Source organism: Labrus bergylta, chromosome 8 (genome assembly GCF_963930695.1).
Source record: "Labrus bergylta chromosome 8, fLabBer1.1, whole genome shotgun sequence".
Taxonomy (NCBI): Eukaryota; Metazoa; Chordata; class Actinopteri; order Labriformes; family Labridae; genus Labrus; species Labrus bergylta.
Window position 1 is genome coordinate 19,595,603 of NC_089202.1, and position 16,871 is coordinate 19,612,473.

Below are 16,871 nucleotides of genomic sequence, written 5' to 3' on the forward strand. Positions count from 1 at the left end.
AAGTTTTATAAACTTACGTTTTAGTCAGGTCTTTTTGAGCAGAGAGGTGAAGGATGTTTAGAGAAGTGAAGTTCCTCATCATTTGGCCACCTTCATAAACAGCGTGCAATAATTGACTTAAAAATGAGGAAGTAGGGGTGCAGTGGTTTGTGCGCGCGCCCCATGTATGGAGATTGTCGTCTCAAGCGGGTGGCCCAGGTTCACATCCCACCTGTGGCTTCTTTCCCGCATGTCGTTCCCCACTCTCTCTCCCTGATTTCTGACTCTATCCACTGTCTATTCTCCATTAAAAAAAGGCCCAAAAAGCCCAAAAAATAAATCTTAATTTTTTTTTTTTAAATGAGGAAGTAAAAAAAACAGCAACATTCATGTTAGCACAGAATGTTCTGTACTTTTTATGAGTTCTTTTCAATGCAATAACATCTTGATGTAATTTAATATTTACAACCCATCAGTTTGACTAGAAAGTTACTATTTGAGATCCACATACAGGAGGTGACAACTCAAACTTTTCTGTCAAACCGTCCTGCCTAATCATGAAGCATGGAATAAGCAGGCGACTCTATAAATTACATTTTTAATCATAACACAATTGTGAAAAAAGCACTTTAATTCTTACTCAAAGTCAGCAATTGTATTTTTTTTCCAAGTGAAACTGAAGGACAGTAAATATTAAATTATTTAAAGGTGTTTTCACATTAGGTACAATTGTTTTCTTACATTGTACAAATGTATTTCATAAGTGACATATTCAAATGTGTGGTGTTTATAGGATCAGCATCTTTGTAGCCTTTAGTTGTAGTCTGCAACATTAGGAATATTATTTGCAAGAATAAACAAACAACAATGGCAACTGTGTTCCACATAAACCATGGCAGTAAATACTGCAAGGTTGCCAAGCCAATCCCCATCTTCTTTTGCTGAAGGTTTCAGAGTCAAGTGCTCTATTCATTGATCGTAACAGTTCGATCAAAGAATTTCTGACTTGTTATTGAGTCTGGATTGATCCACACATAGACTTTAAGGTTGTTGTCTGTTCTTCTTAAAGTTTTAATCTTCAGGGTGCAGCTACCCTCTGTGGCTGCTCCCTTTACTGAGATGCGTCCTCTGAACTGTTGTTCCACTGTAGGAGGATATCTGTCATACACCACAGGATAATACATCTTATTGTATTGATACCAGATGACCTGGACATGAGCTTTTGTCTGACATGGTACCACAGCACAGCTCCCCTCCACTGCAGTCACTGTTTTAGGTACAGTGATGTTCCAGCTTCTCACCTGCTGCAGCACAGAGAAGCCTTTGTGTGGGGGAGAGGAGGAAGAGGAAGGGAGGGTGAAAAGGTCAGCAAAGTTGACAACAAATGTTTATTGTTCAGTGAAGTAAGGCTGATGACAAAGAAAAGTATGTGTCATGCAACAGGAAATGAACAACAGTGAAAGCTGCTTTTGAAAGCAGAGTTTACTGTACAGCCATTTGTCATACAAAGTAACATTATGAGAGCTGTCACTCACACTCGTTTCTTTGGTGAGGTTATGGTTCAGAATAAAAACATCTAAAAAAAAACCTTTTATTATTAGAGATGATGACCAATCGAAAACATTCTGAAGTATTTGCAGCTTTTCTGATATTGATTATATAAACTCCTTGTAGTGCAGCACCTGTGTGTCCAATAGGCTTAAAGTTGTTTGTTTGAACTTACTGACGTTGTTTCCTAGTTCTAGATCTTTTATGGCTGTATGATTTATTCACAGAATGAGTTAAGATATATATATACTGTATAATATATGTATGTGCACGTGATCTGCAGATAGATGGAAAATGCATGAATATGGTGTAACAACTACCGCTAAGTCTCAGTGAAAAGAAGGCAGCATTTAAAGCCTGGCTCACACTGCAGGAGTTTTAAACTCCTTCCCAATTTTGAATTCGGGCAGCATCAGACAGAGAATCCTAACAGATATTCTTCTCCATAATCTCAAATATGCTCATACTACAAGATATGAAATCTTTTCACATCACAATCTTCAGGATTTTATTAGGATTATCGTGCCCGACGGAGGAATGCACCACCTCACCTGGCCTCACGTTATCAATGGAGCCGCGGTTAAATTTGTGATTATACTGATTTGCACAGAGAATAAAATACAAAAACATGTTTTTTAAAGTTTTGGTAGAAGAAATTTCTTAGGAAACGCGAAAAACATGGATTGCTTAATCTTCAGTGAGAGCTGGAGGTCAGATTGTACCTGTCAGATGCATACAGGTGTCCTGTGCGGGTTCCCTCCTGCCGCTGGTCACTACTACTACACATACTACTGTCCTGCCTCGTCTCTGTAGTCACACACGACTTCTGCCAGACCCTTTCAATATCAAACATGTTTGAAATAAATCAGGGAGTCCCCGACGATCACCGAGCAGATTGGGGACGTTAAGATTGGATCTTTATTACAACTCACACTACAAGATAATGTCGGTAGATAATCGGTTCCGATCAGTCTTGAGTCGGGAGCGATCCCGCGATTATCGGAAAGGAGGAATCAGGCCGATTTGAGATCCGATTATCCTGCAGTGTGAGCCAGGCTTAAGTCTTACCTGCTGTACAAATAGGAGGACATTACAAACTTTTTTTGCTGACTTTCATACAGAAAGAGCTCGTAAAATGTTGCTGTTTGATTGGGTATCGTTTCTTTGTTTCAAACACTGCTTCGTCTTTTCTCCGTTCCCTCCACCCCGTCTGCTCTCACGCAGGGATCAGATGGTGGCTGTGTGTGACAACAATCAGTAGCTTCACTAGGTAACGTTTCAGCCTGCTGTAGTCTGTATCTGTAAACGTAGCCAAACTATGTTACAGAGGGGTGTGTTCAGTCCAAAAACTGAAGATGCAGTTCCTCAACACACACGCCTTTTATATTTCAGTCTGATGTTATCAGATTTTAAAAGTACTTTAAAAATAAAAGGGGAGTTTAGGTTTATCTAATTGTTTGAAGCTGTAGAAAGGCAGAAAGAAAATGGAAAAAAGTTAAACTCCAAGTCTCTTATGACTTGCTGCTTTGACAGAGTCTTGGTATTGAGCAAAGGACTTTTTTTAGCAAGGAAAAAATACTTATGCGATCTCACAACACAAAACTTTAACAGACCCAAGGTTAATAAAAACTGTAAACTCACTGAGGCCACGTCCACACGCATACGGATATTTCTAAAAACCTGTTTCCCCCACCTCCGGTTGCAAAAAAAATCCCGTCCACACCAACAGTTTTTAAAAAATCTCTCAGTCCACATGGCAACGCAAAAACGATGGAAAACGCTCACATAAGCATGCCATAAGCATGCCAGGCCAGTAGGTGGCAATAATAGCTGTGTCTCATTCACATCAAACACTGTAAAAGAACATTGCGAGCATGCGTATGAAGCATAATTTTGACAGCGGCAATTTGGAAAGATGGCGAAACAAGTCAACAAACACAAAGCCGATTCATTTGTTTGGACGGACGACGAAGTGGAGTTGCTGCTTTGAGTTACACTTGAATAAGTGCCAGGAGAATGTCGACTAACAGCAGAGAACAGATGTAAACAAACTGGCAGCCCGCCATCTTGGTTATGACGCATGCTCAACACGCAAGTCGACATAATTACGTCACTATTACAAAAAGCTCCGTTTTAACTGTTTTAACTGTTCACACGAATACAAATAAACGTGATTTTTTTTAAATCTCCACCTTGGAATGCGTTTTTCAAAGACTTTGTTTGCAGTGACCAAAACCTCAGTTTTCAATTGTTTTTGCGCCAAAAGGGAGAGAAAATACTACGTTTTCAAAAAAATCGTATACGTGTGGATGGGGCCTGACTCACTGACTACACCTCTCCAGTCTTTTGCACAGAAAATTGCGAGATATTTTAGAATTCTTTATTCATTATCTCTCTCCTCTCTGCAAGAAATAATCCTTCATTTGAAGCCCACATCATGGACATCTGCTTGTATTCTCCGTTGCCTTTTTAAAGAAACATTTTAAATTATTAGCATCCTCTCCTTCATCAACAGCTGCCTCTCCACGGGATGCTTCCAGACCGATTGTAAACATGCAGTGGTTTAGCCTCTTTAAAAAAACCTAACCTAGATCCTAACATTTGATCAAATTTTAACCCATTTCGAAACTCCCATTACTATCCAAAATTCTCGAAAGAGTAATCAATAAACAAATGAATCAATTTTTAAGCAATAATCAAATATTTAAAGCACTCCAATCAGGTTTTAGAGAAAAGCACAGCACTGAACAGCCCTTTTAAAAGTTCTTGATGATTTGTTTTTAGCAGTAGACAATGGGGACTATGCAATTTAATACTTTTAGAGTGGAGATCTCAGCGCTGCATTTTAGACGGTTGACCACAAAATAATTTTCACCAGGCTTAAAGACTGGGTTGGGATCCAGGCTAAATATGCTCAAATCATACTCGGAAAACAGAAGTTTTAAAGTATGCCTAGGATACAGCTTTTCTCCCTCTGCTGCCCTCACCTGTGGGGTTCCTCAGGGCTCAGTTTTATCACCTCTTTTTTGTTTTTCCCTGTTCATGCTGCCACTGGTCTCCCTAATAAGGAAGCACGGCTTATCCTTCCACTGGTTTGCAGATGACATGTAAATATATACCCCTCTCAAAAGCAATAATCCCCACTCCCTGCAAATACTACTCGAAAGAGTGGATGGCACAAAACGTTTTAATACTAAATGAGCAAAAAAATGAGGTAGTTCTGTTTGGCCCCCCTGACTCCAACCAGCTTTATCTGTAAAACACTTGGCCCACTGTCATCTTATGTAAAACCCTCTTCATGTGTGTATATATATTTTATTGTCTTTCTTTGAAGCTGCTGTTGTTTTTACGCCTTGTAAGTAAAGCACATTGGTTAGTTGAGGCTGTTTTTAAACATGCAAACTTGACTTGCCTTTGAATTATCATAATGAAAATTGTAGCAATGTGGGTAAAGTGATGAAATATGAGAATATGATATGTTGTTAAGATGCAGAAGATGTATTGTGATTCGTCGGCCATTCTGCAAAGCGATCTGTGACAATCTGACCTGTGAAACTTTAAATTCGATGCACCCTTAGTTCACAAAAGAGGCTATAAAATATCCATGCTACTTAGTCAAATAGCATAAAAAACTAAGAGCTCTCTCATATAAGACATGCCTTAGGCATCAGTATATGAGTAAATATCAATGCTGAAAAAGTCAGCAAACATGCACATCAGTTATTTAGGTGCTGGGTCGAAAAAGTCTCTAGATATTCCCTGTCAGGCTCAAAACAATTTTATTTCATGTACTTATAGCAAATAAATGAGTATATATTTGGGAGCCATAGTATTGTGAGTCTTTGTGCATCATAAATATCAATGGTCACATACGTTACTCTTTTATTTTTTATTTTTGCGCAGTAAATGCGTATATTGTAAAGTAACAGCCAAAGATAGAAAGAGGAATCTAGAGTGAAAAAGAAGCGATGACTTGCATCAAACAGATCAGACTCGAGTCAAACCTTTGTTACTGGGACATTTATTCATTTATTTACACAAGCTGCTCATTAGTCATTTCCTTAGTAACATCTGTTCTTCCTAAGTTCACACAAAATTAACAACTGAGACCCCGAATTAACTTTTTGTTTGTTATTATTGGTTAAAAAAAAGTGGAAATTTGAATAATTTTATTCATTAATAAACAAAACCTGTCACTAGCTTAAAGAACATAAACATTAAGGCACTCTAAATTCTAACTTTTTTAACAAGGCTTTGTACCTGGCAGAATGTTAGTTTGCTTTTCTATTTCCTGTTACACTTGTGTTATATGCTATGTGGTAGTTTTGGCAATGGTATAAAGACACACAATTTGAAGATAGCTGAAAGATGTTGCTAAGGGGCTTTCAAAAGCTTCACTTAATTTGGTTGACATATAGAGCATTGTGTTGATTCCCTTCCTGAACCTGAAACGAAGAAACATAGTGACTTCAGTTCTCTTGTGCTGGCTAGCTGCAGTTTGTTGTGTCAACGCTAAAGGCATTTCATCCTCAATGAATTTACAGCAACTACTGCAGACCCATAACCTGCAGGGTGATGAAGAATGACTTGTTGTCCTTGGTCTCAATGCAAAGAATTAACCAAACTGTGAGCACAAAACAGAGGCACATTTTAAATGAAAATCAAGTTAAAGTCGTCAATCAAGTTCAGTGTGGAAAAAACATCTTCGATTTTATTTCAAGGCCATATCACCCAGCCCTAGTTTCAACTTTTCTTTTGCTTAATTTTTTATTTTATTTTATGGAAAATAAACAAGAAAAAAGAAAATATACATTCAAGAGAGCAAAACAATATCAAAAGTTCTTAAATCAGCAATAGAAATTCAGCGTAGCGTTAGTTCAGGCAGGGAATGGAGTCACGCTCTACTATCATGCCAGAGTTTTGGTAACAGCTGATCTCACACAAGCCTCATCAGCTGATGGCCAGCTGATTTACTTCAAAGCATTCTATTAGCCAAAAGTTCTTATGCCGCTTATTTAAACTGCTCTAGCCTGCCTACTCTTTGCTGCTCCCTCTGCGAGCCACATTTGCAGCCCTCCTCCACCCCAGCTCCTCCTTTTATGCTGCAATGACTTGCATCAATCAATGTCATGCATCTCATTGATGTCTGCTCTGTTTGGCTTTGCTGCTTATTTCTGCCTAAAGCTTTCCTTGTATGCACAGGAAGGGCAGGGATGTGTGCTGCTCCTGCCTTACGCATTCAACTTAAGAACGTGGAAGGTCAGGGAGATCCCAAAACAGAGCCATACCGCCGAATATAAATAATTTGAATGAAGTACATTTTCTTGACAAAGTGGTCCTGACTGAACTGTAATCTATGTCTGCATCACACTCTTTTCTCTAAATTTAACCTGGGCATATTCACACTCAGAGTCCTTCCTCACATTTCTAGGCTTCACTTCGTCATATAGATTTAACATCTCTACTGCATTGCTCACAAAATTCAATGCTCCCTCTAAGCGCTTCTCCTCCAGATAGGAGCGACCTGACTGATTTGTGTCGCCAGAGCTTCCTCCCTCCTTCTTCCCTTTGCTCCTCCGAGTCACACTAGTGTAAATCACATCTTTGCTTTCCTCGTTTTTCTTCTCTGAACTTGTACTGGCGTCTTCTGTGTTGTTTTGGCTTGAGCTTGGTAAGTTGGTGCTGATTGGCTCAGAGGTAGTTGCAGGTTGGGTGACACCTGGTTTCTTCAGCTCATAGGTGTTGACATAAATGTCCTCATCTGTTTTGTTGGGTTCCTACAATGCAAAATAAAATGTTGGTTGGTTATTGTGCTTATGTAAGTCACATTAAGTAGAAAACTGCTGGATTCCAAGATAAAGTACCTCGTTTCCTTCTCCACTTGTTAGATGTTGGCTCATGGCAACTGTGCTGGCATTACCTGACCCCTGACTCTTAAGCAGGTTGTGTTGAGTCCTCTGAGTCCTGAAAAAAACAGCATAGTATAAACCTACATGAATATACTGTAAACAGTTTTGTTGTTCCCACTGGTAGTTTAAAGTTGAGAAAAAAATTCAGAAAACTAAATTGAGTTGTTTTAAGATGTCTCACAGCTCTCGAAACACAGGATCACAGCGTCTGCAGGAAAAATTATATCATAATGTTGTGCCAAATGTGGCTAGCATTCACAGTGCTACCACTACCAGCCTTTGGTCCTCCATGCAGGTTAAAGGGGCTATATGTAACTTTTCAAAAATACTACATTAGTAGTGATACCGCATGGCCGTCAGGCAAACTGCACCAGTAACCTGTTGCTCGCTCTCCCTTGCGAGCATCATCATCGGCCACGAAACACTGGATATTTACCAGCATGATGTTTACAGAGGAGGTAAGTGGTCATACACATGTGAAAGTCTGTGAAGGAGTCTGTGTGTCTGTATTCATTCTCCATCCTACAAACAACAGTCTCGGCTGAGAGTAGTGCTGGGCGATATGGCCTAAATTTGATATCACAATATTTTTTTGCCTAATGTCGATATTCGATATGTCTCGATATTTATCGTATTAAAGTTTATAAATGTAGCCTATAAAACTGAATCTCCAATGTATAAAAAAAATATCACCCGACCATTGTAATCACTGGCCCAGGAACTTTACTTTTGATCGAAGAATAACAGTCACCAATTTACTCTTGAACCATTGTGATGCAAAAGTCAATTACAACTTTTATTTAATTAATTGAGCTCTAATTATAGAAAATAAAAATATTTTGTATTTTTCTTATATTTATATGCTCCTGTTTATTCACCATGCTGGTAACTGTAAGAGTCGACTTAATCTGATATTAATATGAGGCTGTGATAGAGCTGGAATTCTTCTGATCACCTTTCTCTCCTTCTTTCTTCTCTGTGAGAAACTCTTCCTCCTTAGATCTTTACTTTCGGAGCTCTCTTAAGAGCTAAGATGCTTTGTGAATAACTTTTATCTTTACCAGGATCTAGTCTTTAACTTTAAGGGGAAATTTAGCTGCAGCGTGTTCCAGCTCCTCCAGCTGTCTGCCACTGTGGCTGAAACTTTTCTCCGTTCAGTTTTCGTCATGCCCTGCTGTCACTCAACTTTTCTGGTGATTTTTTTTCTTTGAATGCTGATTTTAGCTCGGCTTTTGTCGGGATATGATGATTTTAAAACCGTTTTACCAAACGTGTGTTTTAGTAGAGAAAACCTGCGCTAAAATCTGTGTGCGAGTGTACAATTTGAGTGTAGCTAGCGCGCTTGCAGAAGTGACAGCATTGAAGCCGCCAGCTGAACGTGCAATCAGCTGGCCCAGACCTGGATAAGACTTGGTCTGCTCATAATCCAAAAAAATACTTAAAATGTTAAAGACCAGAGGAACACCACAGAATCTGTATCTTCACTCAAATAAAGAAAATAAAAATCCCAGTAGGAGGTTTTTAAATATTTTGCATAGTGGTATTCTGTACGGTTTGGTTTGATTTGCTGTTACCCTACCTGATAACAAAGAGTAGAGCACATACTAGCACCAGGAAGACGACAATGGTGACGATGAAGACTGGCAAAATCACTGAAACATACAAAGGACAATAAGGGATTATGGTTGAAGCTCCACTTCAAACGAGATTATTATTTTAGTAAATTCAGGCATAATGTAATAATAATTCATTTTTCACATATTTAAGCTCTCCAGAGGACGTTTTCTTCACTACTTACCCATTCATAAAGCTTTCTTGTTAATACTTAGTAATTATGAGAACAAATGGTGAAATGTGCCGCTTACCAATAAAAGTTATACTCAGTTCAGAGACAAACCTTGACTTTCTGCAGATGTTGGAAGGCTGTAGAAAATAAATCGCTGAGCAACAGATCCCAGAGAGTTTGAGCTGCGACAAAGCACAGTGAAGTGATCCTTCCTTTGGGCTTGACTCATGGTGATGAAGCTCACGCCTGTACCATTTCGATGCTCATAACTGACTGCAAACTCTTCTGAGTGATTGACAGCTAACCCATCCAAACTCCATTGTAAAGTGGGAGGAGGATTTCCCGTAGACTCACAGGAACAGTTGACCTGGTTAGCAGTTTTGGTGCAATCAGATGAGGACATGATCTGTGGAGCATCTGTAATGGATGTAGGGAAGAGAGACAAGTAGAGAGTCAAGTAAAGCCATGCTGTATCAAATTTGCAAAAGTAAAAGAGAAGGCTTATGGCTATAAAAATAAAAAAATAAAAGTTGACCAGCTGTGCGTTGTGAATGAAGTGAATGAGGCAAAGAAAAATTCAGTTTCCTCCATGTCAATTGGTTTTCATTCTGGGCCTGTGTCCACAGAGGGCGCTTTTAACGCTGGCAGCGCCTATTTTCAATACAAAACCAATGTAGTTCAGTGTTTTCAGCTCTCAGCTTCATACGTTTCTTGAGGCCGCATTCACTCAGCTCTCAGTTGAAAACAATTCCACTTATGGAACAGCACTACGCTCTTCTATGTCACATCTCCATCACCAACCTGTGGCGTTTTATCCCAGCCAATAAAATTGTGCGCGCACATGAGATCTGTGCAACTCAAACAGCCACACGCATATTATTTTTGCAAGCGTTTGCACAGCATTCTCATGCAGAATTTATCTGCTCGCACGAGCAATATTGTATCCTGCAAGGAGAAAACCATGCTTTGAGCACGAGCAAAATCTCACCCTGAGCACGTAACTACAGTGCTCTCTCCTTTTTTCTTTTTGCGCTCAAAGCATGGTTTTGTCCTCTCAGGATACAATATTGCTCGCGCAAGCAATTTCATTTGAATGATTGTAATTTTACTTGATATGCACATTCTTACTAAGCAGACCTTTTTGGGGGTAAAGTTAACATTTGCTCGTCTCTAATTTAATTATAGAACCTCATATATAACACAGTGTTTCCCCTACCATTCAGGTCGTTCAGGGTGGATTACCCAAAGTGATCTCCCACCACCCTAAAAGAAAGGCACTAAATACTTTATCTATGTAAATTATCCATCCATCCATTATCTATAACTCTTTTCTCCCTTTATTTAGAACAAAGTTAATCCTCTAGAAAAGAAAGATTTTATGGATTTGAAGTTTCCAATCAAAGCAAATTAAAGATAAACAAAGAGATTTTCATACATTTTGAAAAATGTAACTGATGAATGACACCTACAATGTACATCTATTTGTCTTGTGTTTGATTGAAAACTTCCCAGTTCATTTTCAGCCTTGCAGAAAAACGGGCCTCTCTTTCTCGAAGCTTATTAACAAAGATTATTTACATTCCTCATTTGTAAAACGCTGCACAAAAGAAGCCTGACCTACCTGCATTTATGCAAATGTTTCAAACGATACCTACACTGAACATCCATCTGTGTGTTGTTCGATCTTCCACTTCCCTCTTCATTTGCTGCACGGCAGAAAAAAGGTCCTCTCTCCCTAGAAGCTTTGATGTTTAAAACACGTCCAGTCCCCATGAAAGTCTCCTGGCCTCCATCAGCTCTGTACCAGGTGTAGTTCTTTACAGCTGGGTTTGCATTAGCACTGCAAGTCAGTGTCACATTTGTGTCTTCTTGCACTGGACCAGAGGGACTGACTGACACTGTGGTCCCTTTGGGTGAATCTGAAAAGAGAAAAAATAAAGTTGTATTTTTTGAATATGTAGTTTATTTGTGATGAGGGATAGAGAATGTTATGCCTTTATCCTGAACAAGCCCTGCTAAACATCAATAGAAACAGCTAGTAGGACCAATGTTGGGCTGTAACGTATCACTAGTAACGCGTTACAGTAATGATATTACTTTTACAAGTAACGAGAAGTGTAACGAATTACTAATGAAATTCCAGTAATAATATTACAGTTACCCACACAAAAAATAACTTGTTACTACATTACTGTTGTTGTTATTACCCAACTTCAGATTTATGCAACAAACCCCAGATTAATTTTGTTGCGCATCTCAGACAAGCAGGAAGGTAGCGAGCTTCATGGTTGCCAGATATACGGATTTGGGCTTTTTTTTAGGTGCCCCAGAGGGTAGTTTTTTTTTGGCCATTGGGCTTGTTTTGTCATTTGTTGTCACACATACCTGGCAACCCTGGCTAGCTTGAAAGATGGAAGTTTACATTCAGTGGCGGGAAAAATTCCCATTACTTAAGTTTTGTCGACAGGAAAGATAACAAGAACATCACTGTCAAATGTAAATTGTGTCCCAGTACCAGGACTCTTTATACTGGAAAAAACAGGACTTCAAAACTCCTTAAGCACTTACAACATCTGACGACAGCACAACATGAAGCTCGTGTAAATAAACCCCACCAATGAGCTGTGGAGGACAGCTGTTATGGAGTTAGATCAGTCTCAATATTCACAAATGCACACAGAATAATTCATAAATGTATTTCAATGCACACACAAATATATTTCATTCTATATAAATGTAAAACAAATCCACAAATAAAAAAATAAGATTCACAAATGTATTTCTGATTCACACACAAATATTTATAGTTTTGTATACGTAGACTAATAGAAATCCACAAATATATAAACTGTTCAGTCTACATTTACAAACTGTTTGTCATTTGTGAACCTCACTGCATTCTTAATTTGTTTTTGAAATGGGAGATTAAAGTCCAGTGTTACATTCATTTATAATCAGACACAACTGTGACCTTTAACCCTGTGATGAAAACACTGAGTGTGAAATGATCTGTTGACCTCTTTGTGAAAAACATGCAGATTGTTTTCTTTATGTTTAAGTATTGACAGGAGTTATTAAACCACTGTGTGACATTAGTCATCACTGCTGTTAGTTTACGTGCAGCTTGCTGGTTTGTTGTTGCATGTTCAAAAATGATAGTATCATCAGCGTACATTAGGATGTCTGACCTAATAGCATTCATTTATTAGATCATTTATGTAGAGGCTAAACAACAAACCCTGTTCATACAATGAATACATCTACAATCAAACATCTGAGTGGAGAGAAAAAAAGGTAATCACACATGGCAGTATGCACACCCCAGGTGACGGCCATGCTCGTAACTGTTTGCTAAATGATTACAAAACAACAAACAAAGAAGAAGAAGCATGTATTTTATGTAATCAATTTAATCACAAGACACACATACTCACATGTAATGTCAGCTGTTAAACTGGTGTTCACAGATGACTCAGTGCTGCCATCTTGTTTTCTGTAGACAGCAGTACAGGAGATTTCCTGTCTGTGATGGAGGTGTGATGCGTTGAAGTTCAGCACAGAGATCTTGACTTTAGTTTTGTCCTGATTCTCCTGCAGGGTCTCCTGACCTTCACCCAGGCCGGGGCTCCATGTCAGATTTGGAGGAAGAGACAGACAGGGAGCTGGAGCAGAGCAGTTCAAACTCACTGAGGTTCCCTCTTTCACCTTCAGTGTGGGCGGAGTCAGAGTCGGTCTGAGTGAATCAACTGTTCAGAAGGTACATAAACATGTATAAGCAGTCATTTCTCTCTACTATCAAAGGTTTGATTTATCTTTATTTTAAAGTAATCAATAATAAGGTCAGAGAAGTACTACATGACTGAACTGTAAATACATTTAATTTGAAACCTACCTTTGACTGAAATTTTCCATTCTTGTTTGTAAAAATTATACTTCAGTCTATTGTCACATTCCAATCTAAACAAATACTCTTTGTTGTTTTGCATGTCATCCAGGGTTGTGGTGCAGTCTTTTTTTGTTAGGTCACCGATCAATTGTCCTTTCTGTTGTGGATTACTGCTATCAAACACAACAGGTCCATTAGTACTTTCTTTCCATAATGCTTTACATGTGTTATCTAAGTTTACATTATATTGATCATCTACATCAAAGGAGCAGGGGATTGTCACACAGGATCCCTTCAGAACCTCTATAGTCTGTGGTATAATGCTCTCAAACTGTCCACACAGGTCACCTGAAACACAAGAAACAAATCCTTATTACAATTATACGTTTAAAATACATATTCATATGTATATGTATAGTTTTCATATTGAGTTTATAATGACTATATTACTAAAATCATTGACAGGGATAGAGGTTTCAAATGAGCCGTGGCTAGAAACCTGACTGCATGTTATCTACTTTGTATTTATGTGAAGCAATGTTCATTGCACGTGTCTCTGTTAAATAAACAAACAAATAAATAAATAAAGTCATGATACAATTCATTGTTGGGTCTGTTTCTAAAAACCTGAGGAGTCACAGATAAAATAATCTTCATGTAAAACTCAGGATTCATCATTTTCACAGTTATTTTTTACATTAAAGTTGTAAATTTAACACCAAATCTCTACATTATGATCTCAATAAAAGAAAGTAGAACACATTAGTCGCTAATTTCTTTGACAAATATAAGTGGGCATCTCACCTTGCAGCAGACAGCCAATGAGGAGGAGAGTCAGAGCTGCAGCCATCTTTGTGTTTCAGAAGAGGCAGAAAGTCTGGAGAGAATACATGTAGATTTACAGTTTAGTGTATTTCGCTCCAAATAAACTTAGATTTCATTTTGAGGCTGTTGTTGAATGTGATCTTTGCAGAAGTTGCAGATGGAGAAATATGCTGAAATATTTGAATCTTCATCAATGTGGAAAAGGTTGGATCCAGAGTTTAGTTCACTAAACTGATCCCAACAAAACTAAAAGACTTCAAGGTGTGCAGCTTCTCATTTTAAGGTTTAAATTGAAATCTTTCTGCATTTCAATCAATTCATGTAAAGATGCTCATTATTAAAACATAGAAGATGAAATGATAATAAAATAAAAAACAGGAAGTTTGACTGCCTGCCTCAAAGAAAAGAGACAAATGTTTTATGTTTTTTACTTGAGTTCAGTTTGTTTACAACCTCTTTAAGGAAACTATTCAACAATTAATAATCAGTAATAATGCCCAAAAGAAAAACTGCATGAGAACTTTAAAATGTTCAAAACTTGATTAGAGTGAATGTTTTTTTTCTTTCCCCTGTAACAAAGTTTGTTTGATCAACTTCAGAAAAATGCACTTCTTAAAAAGTAACCTTTATGATATTAAACATGTTGATTTCTTATATCTCCTGAAAAAGTATAAAGTTATTTTAAAAGTGATATAAAAGTTTTTTAAACTTACGTTTTTGTCAGGTCTTTTTAAGCAGAGAGGTGAAGGATGTTTAGAGAAGTGAAGTTCCTCATTATTTGGCCACCTTCATAAACAGCATTCAAAATTTGTCTTGAAAATGAGGAAGTCAAAAAAAAGTGAACATTCATGTTCACATGAAATGTTCAGTACATTTCATGTGAGTAGTTTTCATACAGTGTAACATCTTTACTTACCTTTCATTTACTATTGATAAAAAACATCTCTCTGCACAAATTATTTGTATCTTTAGAACTTAAAAAAACATTGTCATCATGGGGATGTCAGCATTCGACTAAAATGCAAAAACACATGAAAAGCCTGTACTTACTTATCATGAAGCAATGAAATAAGCAGACTACTCTATAGAATACATTTCTAATAACACAATTATCAATCTCTTATCATTTACCATAAAAACCTGATGTATAAGACGCATACCCTTTTTCTAGATCCAAAACGTTGGCTGCATCTATACACTGGTGCAACCAATATACCAGTATAAAATGCTGACACACGCGGCGTCATTACTGACCATTAAAAATACATCCCCATTCTTTCTGTATCCAGATGTGATTGCATGCTGTGCTGGGTGAGAAGGTGACACAAACCACAGCTTTTCTCCCTCACGAGGTCATAATCCTGCATGCACAGAAAACAGTAGTATATTGTTTCATAAATAAACCTTGTTGAGTGCTCTTTTGATTGAAGTAATTCTATATTAAAGTCAAAAAGTGACCAGCGGAGTCGTGCAGAGAGCTTGCAAGCTAGGAGTCTGTGCCTCACAACTTTCACTGCAGCCTGAGAGCTCAACTACCGTACTGTAACTAGTAGGAGTGCAAACTCCAAAAAGTGAAAACAGACTGAACTAAAAGAGCGACACAGCTGAACACAAACTGCACGTTGTAGACTTCACTGAACACAATAGAAATGATCAGGCCAGAAAACTTTTTTTCTCTCTCAGAGACCTTCAAAAACATGCCACTTATATTCTGGATTTTATAGTATGACAAAAAGTATTTTCATTCTTACTCAAAGTCAGCAATTTTTTTCACTTTTTGAGTTCACTTTTTCACTTGCTGTATTTGTTGCTTTTGAGCTTTTAGAGATGAAATGATCTGGGAAATACATCAGCTCCTGAAGCTAATTTCAAACATGCCAATTGTAGTGATCGATAGAACTCAACAGTGATCCCCCACTTTTATGGCGGCTCTGGTTCTGAAAGTACATTTCTCCCTTCAAATCGTCGATTGACATTTGAGAAATTCCTTTTGTAAAAAATGTTTTAGTCCTGGAACCAAACCAACTGTTGTTCCACTGTAGGAGGATATCTGTCATACACCACAGGATAATACATCTTATTGTATTGATACCAGGTGACCCAGACATGAGCTTTTGTCTGACATGGTACCACAGCACAGCTCCCCTCCACTGCAGTCACTGTTTTAGGTACAGTGATGTTCCAGCTTCTCACCTGCTGCAGCACAGAGAAGCCTTTGTGTGGGGCAGAGGAGGAAGAGGAAGGAAGGGTGAATGTGTTAGCAAAGCTGGCAAAAAATGTTAGTGGTTCAGTGAAGAAAAGCTGATGAGAAAGAAAAGTATGTGTCATGCAACAGGAAATGAACAACAGTGAAAGCTGCTTTTGAAAGCAGAGTTTACTGTACAGCCATTTGTCATACAAAGTAACATTATGAGAGCTGTCACTCACACTCGTTTCCTTTGGTGAGGTTATGGTTCAGAATAAAAACATCTAAAAAAACTCTTATTATTCGGGACAGTGACCAATTCGAAGTCTGGCTAGCAAGCCAGTCTTTCTGTTAAACATACTGTCTGATCATATTAACCGTTTGGTAGCCATAGGTAAAGATGTTGAGAGAAATGTGTGCTAGCTGAAGGTAACTTCATACAGCTTTCTGGTTCATTATTATCTCAGGCAACATTAAAGTGACAGCACATGTGACAGTGTCAACACATGTAATAAGGTAGGCCAGAGGGAATATAAACTTAATGAGAATCAGCAGGAGCAAAACATCAGGTTCATATATTGATATGTTACATATTTTATGATAGAAGATATTTGACAATATTGTCATACTTGATGACTGCATTATGTTCTCTCAGACTCTGCTCTGAGAGCTACTTGCATATTGACTGCCCTTCACATCACCCCTTAGTAGAACATGGTAAGCCCTGTTCTGCAAATTCATCCCATTTATAAA